Below are 6,894 nucleotides of genomic sequence, written 5' to 3'. Positions count from 1 at the left end.
CTTAATCCAGCATCCAACATGCTTGTTTACACTCTCTTAATGCAGCATCCAACATGCTTGTTTACACTCTCTTAATCCAGCATCCAACATGCTTGTTTACACTCTCTTAATGCAGCATCCAACATGCTTGTTTACACTCTCTTAATCCAGCATCCAACATGCTGGATTAACAAAGTGTAAACAAGCATGTTGGATGCTGGATTAAGAGAGTGTAAACAAGCATGTTGGATTAACAAAGTGTAAACAAGCACATTGGATGCATTTGTATTATTAGGTCCATCAGTGCTAAATATTATAAACTTATCACTTTCCTCTGGCACTGTTCCACTAGCATTCAAGAAAGCGGTTATTCATCCTCTGCTCAAAAGACCTAACCTTGATCCTGACCTCATGGTAAACTACCGACCGGTGTCCCACCTTCCCTTTATTTCGAAAATCCTCGAAAAAATTGTCGCACAGCAGCTAAATGAACACTTAGTGTCTAACAATCTCTGTGAACCTTTTCAATCCGGTTTCAGGGCAAATCACTCTACGGAGACAGCCCTCGCAAAAATGACTAATGATCTACTGCTAACGATGGATTCTGATGCGTCATCTATGTTGCTGCTTCTTGATCTTAGCGCTGCTTTCGATACCGTCGATCATAATATTTTATTAGAGCGTATCAAAACACGTATTGGTATGTCAGACTTAGCTTTGTCGTGGTTTAACTCTTATCTTACTGACAGGATGCAATGCGTCTCCCATAATAATGTGACCTCGGACTATGTTAAGGTAACATGTGGAGTTCCTCAGGGTTCGGTTCTTGTTGACATCATACGCAAATACGGTGTTAGCTTTCATTGTTATGCTGATGACAGCCAACTCTACATGCCCCTAAAGCTGACCAACACGCCGGATTGTAGTCAGCTGGAGGCGTGTCTTAATGAAATTAAACAATGGATGTCCGCTAACTTCTTGCAACTCAACGCCAAGAAAACGCTGCTGACCCGTCTCCGCTCGGGATGGTGTCCTGCTGGCCCCACTATGGACTGGACTCTTACTATTATGTTGGATCCACTATGGACTGGACTCTCACACTATTATGTCAGACCCACTCGACATCCATTGCTTTCGGTCTCCCCTAGAGGGGGGGGTTACCCACATATGCGGTCCTCTCCAAGGTTTCTCATAGTCATTCACATCGACGTCCCACTGGGGTGAGTTTTTCCTTGCCCCTATGTGGGCTTTGTACCGAGGATGTCGTTGTGGCTTGTGCAGCCCTTTGAGACACTTGTGATTTAGGGCTATATAAATAAACATTGATTGATTGATTGATTGATGCTGGATTAACAAAGTGTAAACAAGCATGTTGGATGCTGGATTAAGAGAGTGTAAACAACAGAGGTGTGGACTCGAGTCACATGACTTGGACTCGAGTCAGACTCGAGTCATGAATTTGATGACTTTAGACTCGACTTGACAAAATGTAAAAAGACTTGCAACTCGACTTAGACTTGAACATCAATGACTTGTGACTTCACTTGGACTTGAGCCTTTTGAATTGACATGACTTGACATGACTTGCTACTTTCCCCAAAACCCAAAGATGAAAAAGTTATTCGGGAGCGCCCCGTATTTTTCATTGTGTACTTGTCTATCAGCGTTGCGTGTGTCAGCTGGTGTGCTCTCAGTACAGCAGCCAATCAAATTACATCTACTTTGTTTTCATCACACAGCATTCATCCAATCAAATTGCAGGACAACCAACGAAGAAGACATGTCCAAACCACACGCCAGTGAACAAAAAATGATACCTAAAATAATTTCGTTTGGGTATAAAAATTACGAGGTGGTCAACACAAAACGGTTTGCAGTATGCAACACATGCGGTTCGAAAATTACTGATGGAGAGGAAACAACTTCCAACTTCGTCCGGCATTTGAAGTTGCACAAAGAACGGTAAGTTTTGAATGTAAGATAACGTTTATTGGCTAAGTAACGTGACTTTTATTTGCTGTGTAGTTAAATCAGTGAGGCTGTAAACTCACTGCTAACGTTATAACGTTATTGCAAACACGGGAATCTGTTGCAGTTCACTACCTTATTCATACTTTTTGTTCAGTGATTTTTTTTAAGCAGGGTTACGTTAGTCAATATATCACACGTAACGTTAGACGGCGGTCAGCAGCACCGCGTATTTTAGCCACCTAAAAAAAGACAAAAATAGTAAAATAAAGGTCAGTTAAAATGTATACTATATTATGAATATGTGTACCGTTTTAGCTAGCTTTCTGACATACTGTTGGTTGTTTACCTCAGTGGTCCCCAACCACCGGGCCGCGGCCCGGTACTGGTCCGTGGATCGATTGGTATCGGACCGCACAAGAATTTTTTTTTTTTTTTTTTTTTTTTTTAAATTAAATCAACATAAAAAACACAAGATACACTTACAAGTAGTGCACCAACCCAAAACAACTCTCCCCCCCCTTTTGTTCTGGGCATTGAACATGAAGACTCTTCCTTCACTGTTCCGAGTGGCCATGAGAGTCTTGCACTTGTATTGAACTACATCCAGTTTATTGGTCCTGTTGAGTCCATGCACTTATATTTGAAGTACATCAAGTTTATTGGTCCTGTTGGGTCCATGCACTTGTAGTGCCTGCCTCCAGTGCTCCAGTGGAGCGAGTTTTCAGCCATGGTGGCATCATACTACGCCCCCATCGTGCACAAATGACTGACAGACTCTTGGCTAATTTGGTCTTTTGCAAATGCAATGCAGCATAGGGCCCTGACATATAAAAAGTACAACTTTTTTGTTATGTTCACGTATATGTCATGTTTTTTCAATGTTAACACTTTTGTACAAATAAGTACATTTGCACTTTATTTTTCAATGTGTTTGTTCTGTAAAGGAATGAGTTAATGTTTAAAATGACTAATGGTTAATAGTGCTATTATAAAGTGCAATGTCAGCACAATTTTCTTTCCTGCAATTTAAAATGCACTTGTTTTAATAAATAAATACAGCGTTTGAAAAGCATACACAATCTGTGTTAATATATTAGTCTGTGGTTAAAAGGACTTGAAAGGACTCGAAACTCAAAATGCAGGACTTAGGACTTGACTTGAGACTTTCCAGTCTTGACTTTGGACTTGACTCGGGGCTTGCCTGTCTTGACTCGGGACTTGACTCGGACTTGAGGGCAAAGACTTGAGACTTACTTGTGACTTGCAAAACAATGACTTGGTCTCACACTCTCTTAATCCAGCATCCAACATGCTTGTTTACACTCTCTTAATCCAGATATCACTGCACGTAAACCGAAAACCAACATTGAACGCCCGTTACCTTGGATCCCTCAGGCGGTACTGCATCAAAAAGCGACATCGGTGTGTAAAGGATATCACCACATGGGCTCAGGAACACTTCAGAAAACCACTGTCACTAAATACAGTTGGTCGCTACATCTGTAAGTGCAAGTTAAAACTCTACTATGCAAAGCCAAAGCCATTTATCAACAACACCCAGAAACGCCGCCGGCTTCTCTGGGCCCGAGATCATCTAAGATGGACTCACGCAAAGTGGAAAAATGTTCCTGTGGTCTGACGAGTCCACATTTCAAATTGTTTCTGGAAACTGTGGACGTCGTGTCCTCCGGACCAAAGAGGAAAAGAACCATCCGGACTGTTCTAGGTGCAAAGTGTAAAAGCCAGCATGTGTGATGGTCTTTAGGCGTGCTCTGACTCAGTGCTCGAGCGATGAGAATCGACGCGGCTCGCCAAGAAAGAAGTATTGGGTACAGACAATACTGGAAAAAAAGCAGGTATTGACGTATTTTTGGATTGTAGGTATCGACCTGGTATCAAAGTATCAATACTTGTGTTGTCTAATTTTCCAAACGGTGTAATATTAAGACAAGTGATTGAGAGGCGTGTCCCAATACTTTTGTTGTGTGTGACAGTCCTTCCCTTCCACAATCAAATAACAAAGCATATTAACAACCTGATGGCTCATCAAAGCCTGACAATTGTCATGACTAGGACTTTGGCTTGGTTTGTTCTCCCGTGGTGCAAATGAACTGGACTGGTCAAGGCTTGAAGGTGGGTACATGATTTATTTTAAACTATCAAAAAAGGAATAAACAAAAAGCGCGCACAGTGGCGGAGAATAAAACTAGACTTTGTACACAAAACTTGCACATTGGCAGAAACTATGAACAATTAAACAAAACACTAACTGTGGCTTAACAAACAAAAACTTACTTGGCATGGAACCGGCATGAAAAAAAGAGTAGCAAGGGTCATCAGGGTGTGGAGCTGCGACTGGCGGCACTTGGCGTCGTGGAGCTGCGACTGGCGGCACTTGGCGTCGTGGAGCTGCGACTGGCGGCACTTGGCGTCGTGGAGCTGCGACTGGCGGCACTTGGCGTGGAGGGTCTTGGCGTGGAGGGTCTTGGTCTTGGGCTTGGCGTGGAGGGTCTTGGTCTTGGACTTGTTGAGCTGGTACCGGAGCTTGGCGTCGTGGAGCTGGTACCGGAGCTTGGCGTCGTGGAGCTGGTACCGGAGCTTGGCGTCGTGGAGCTGGTACCGGAGCTTGGCGTCGTGGAGCTACTGGTGCAGGTGGAGGTGGTCTAGCTGGGGGTTGCGGCTCGGCATGGCGAAGCTGAGTCACCCCACCTGTACAGTTCCCAGCCGTAGCCCCCCCCCCCTCAAGGAGCGGATACCAGACGCGCTCCCCGCGGTCCGGAACCGTTTTTAGGGGTGGGTGGAGGGAGGTCAGGAGGGGGGCAGAATCCTCCCCACTAAATTGTCCAAAAAATATTTCTTTTTCCCCCACCTGGTGTTGTGTGGGCGGAAAAAAAGAAACATTTTGTGACGGGGGCGGGGCTTGAGTCTTGGGGGGCAAGGACTGTCCCAGTGAGCGGGTCTGTGAAAAAATGTTCTGAAAGTGTCTGATTCTGGCAAAAAAGTCCTTTGGTGGTGGCTGATAGACAAAGTTAACAGAATTTAAAAAAAAATCTTGGTCTCTGACGTCATCACCAGAGGGTGGGGTGACGTCATGACAAGGCGGCGGCGTGATGTCATCTGCGGGAAAACTTTTTTGCTGACGACATCTGTCAGGACTAGGACTTTGACGTGGTTTGTTCTCCCGTGGTGCAAATGAGCATTTGGACCAGACATGGCGTGAAGGTGAAGACATGATTTATTTTAAACTATCAAAAAAGGAATAAACAAAAAGCGCGCACAGTGGCGGAGAATAAAACTAGACTTTAAACACAAAACTTGCACATTGGCAGAAACTATGAACAATTAAACAAAACACTAACTGTGGCTTAACAAACAAAAACTTACTTGGCATGGAACCGGCATGAAAAAAAAGAGTAGCAAGGGTCATCAGGGTGTGGAGAGTGTGCAGGAGCATAAATGTGGTGCGAGGTCGTCAGGACGAACAACAGAAAATGAATGAACTTAAATACTATGGACATGATTAGTGAAAGCAGGTGCGTGACTCAAAACGTGGAACAGGCGCGTGACGTGACAGGTGAAAACTAATGGTTGCTATGGTGACAAGAGTGCACAATGAGTCCAAACGTGGAACAGGTGCGTGACGTGACAGGTGAAACGAATGGTTGCTATGGTGACAAAACAAAGCAAAAGTGCACAAAAAGTCCAAAATTTAAACCGAACATTACTAAAACAAAACATGATCACACAGACATGACAACAATATCATTATTATTATTATAACTATTGTGATACGTTTGTAAATGTTTTAGTGATACCAACAAACATCTGGCCTGCAAACACAATTGTGTTTTTTGCCAAAAAAATTGTGGTTGGTTGTCGTTTGAAGCTGTTCCTAATATTTTGTCTCGCGCATGTTGACCCAAAATAAAATACTAGAATCCGCTGTAATCACCCTTCTAGCACTTTATTGTGTAAATATTATTCATTGTTTTTGAGAATAGGTCTTGAAATATTTAATAACTTGAATACATAAAAATAAAATATTTAATAGCTTCTAAACCTTGTTGTGGTTTAGAAGGTGGAATTGATCTATCAATGATCCTTTGAGATGTGTAGTTGTACCTAATAAAGTGGCCACAATGCGGTGTTCCTGCTGCCCCCTTGTGGCTTGAAGTATAATATCTCATTATTTGTTTTTGTATTAGTTGTTGTATTAGTTTCTTGTATAATGTCTTGTTTTATTTAATTTAATTTTAATTACGTTTATTTTATTTTTGGTCTATTTATTTTTAAATAATATTTATACGAAATCACGAATGTGTATTGCTTTATAAGCTTGTACATGTATTCATCGTTCAATCACTACAATTTAAACAAATACATACATATATATGAATATGTGTGTGTATATATATATATATATATATGTGTATATATATATATATATATATATATACATTGATTAATTTTGGAAAAAGATTAATTCTGTTTTTGTTTGGTTAATTTATTTACAGTACAAATTCATAAATATATATATATATACTGTGTATATATATATATATATACATACATACATACATACATACATAGTGTTATTTTAGTTTGTACATACTTGCATTAAACATTGAATTTATATGTGTGTTTATGTATGTACGTGTATATGTATATATATATATATATATATATATATATATATATATATATATATATATATATATATATATATATATATATATATATCTTAATAAGGTTATCCAAAAAATAGTGCTCGATACCGTAGTAGAGCGCAATATATGTATGTGTGGGAAAAAAAATCACAAGACTACTTCATCTCTACAGGCCTGTTTCATGAGGGGGTTCCCTCAATCAAAATCTCCTGATGATTGAGGGAACCCCCTCATGAATCAGGCCTGTAGAGATGAAGTAGTCTTGTGATTTTTTTTC

This window comes from Nerophis lumbriciformis, linkage group LG19, assembly GCF_033978685.3.
Source record: "Nerophis lumbriciformis linkage group LG19, RoL_Nlum_v2.1, whole genome shotgun sequence".
NCBI lineage: Eukaryota > Metazoa > Chordata > Actinopteri > Syngnathiformes > Syngnathidae > Nerophis > Nerophis lumbriciformis.
This window is presented reverse-complemented; position numbering follows the sequence as displayed.